This window comes from Camelus ferus, chromosome 20, assembly GCF_009834535.1.
Source record: "Camelus ferus isolate YT-003-E chromosome 20, BCGSAC_Cfer_1.0, whole genome shotgun sequence".
NCBI lineage: Eukaryota > Metazoa > Chordata > Mammalia > Artiodactyla > Camelidae > Camelus > Camelus ferus.
Genome location: NC_045715.1, coordinates 18,992,641 through 18,994,609, shown reverse-complemented (window position 1 = coordinate 18,994,609; position 1,969 = coordinate 18,992,641).

Sequence of the window (1,969 nt, the reverse complement as noted above, 5' to 3'; positions counted from 1 at the left end):
CACTGAATGTATAGTGAATATTTTTTTAAATTTGAGATTATATGAGAACAGTAATTCATTAGAAGGAAAGCTAAATTTTGAATAAAGTAATAAATTGGCTGTTGAATTGTTCAATAGTCTAATGAGAAATGAATCACTGTACACAGTGAAAAGAGATTTAAATTTCTTGCACATCTGACATAAAATACTAACATTGACATTGTCTGCTACTGACAATGAGAACACAATTGTTACTGTCATCAGTATAAGAGATTCTCAGACATTCTAAACTTAAACTTAAAATGTCCTAAAATCCTGTAGCTCATAATTGAAAGAAACCTGATAGAGGTCTACCCAAATATCAACAATTTAAAATGTTTTTGATCAGCCATGCTAGAGGATAGACATTACCTTTTTTTAAAAAAAATTAAGTATAGTTGATTTACAATGTTATGTTAGTTTCTAACAGCATAGTAGACTACATTATCTTTGTATTCTTTCTAGAAAAATTTAAATTACAAAATTAACATAACAAGACAGTCCAAGAATATAAAGCCAATAATTTAGGAAAAAATTACTATAGAAGTGCATCAGACAATTAATAAAACATTTTATTATATTTCTGATTTTTATGTTTGATGTTCGTTAGACTTTAAAATTTGTAATATGATGTGATTTTCCATTCTAAATACCCATTTTCATAACTATGTTTCACCCAAATTACATACACTAGATCTTCCACTGTCTATATTGCTTTTTTTTTAAGCTTTGTGAGGGTCAAGACCTGTGTTCATTACTATTATATACAGTCCCTGGAGGAAACCTTTGGCACAGAGAATGCATTCAAAGAGAATTTGTTAAATGAATGGAGAAAATAAATGAATTTCACTTCTTAATGTATATTATCTATTCCTTTCTCTCCATTTCTGTGACTATGGCCTTGACTCAGGCCCTCATCCTATCTACCCTGGATTCCTGCAGTTGTCTCCTAACTGGTCCACCTGCCTGTAATCTCAAGTCCTTCCAGTCTCTCCTCCACACCACTGCCATGATAACATTTCTAGGTGCAAACCTTTTTTTTTAATTGAAGTATAGTCAGTTATAATGTGTCAATTTCTGGTGTACAGCATAATGTTTCAGTTATACAAACATACACATTTATTCATTTTCATATTTTTTCATTAAAGGTTACTATAAGATTGAATATAGTTCTGTGTGCTATACAGAAATTTGGTTTTTTATCTATTTTTATATATAGTAGTTAATATTTGCAAATTGGAAACTCCCAATTTATCCCTTCCCTCTCCCCTTTCCCTCTGGTAACCGTAAGATTGTTTACTATGTCTGTGAGTCTGTTTCTGCTTTGTAGATGAGTTCATTAGTGTCTTCTTTTTTTTTTAAATTCCATTTGTGAAGTATGGTATTTTTTCCTTCTCTTTCTGGCTTACTTCTAGGTGCAAATCTGATCACATCTGCCCAAAGTCTTTGGTTAGGGATCCAGGAACAGTGACTGCTAGTGTCCCCTGCCATATATTCCATTCTCCAGCCATCAAGATCTGCCCAGTTTTCTGGATGACCAAAGTATCTCACCCCATTCCTGATTTTATTCTTGTATTCTATCTCCCGGAAATTCCTTTCTCTGGCTCCATTCCCTTTGTACAGTGGCAAACTCCTACAGCTTTCTCTTCTACTCTGTTAGTCTTTTCCCCTTCGGCCTACTACATACATTTATTCTCTAAGTACTTAACACAGCATTTACTATGGTCCAGGGACTGTCCTAATCGATTTACATTTACTTCATTTTAATTTATTTCATTTCACATATAATTTAGCTTTATGTAGTTACTTGTTTACGTACTCGTGTCTCCTTCTAGACTGACATTCCATAAAACAAATATTAAAAACAAACTAACAAAGCAACAACAACAGAAAACCCCAACCACAACTACCATCTCTCCTTAGTGGTGTCAAAGGGGCCAGAGGAAGGGGA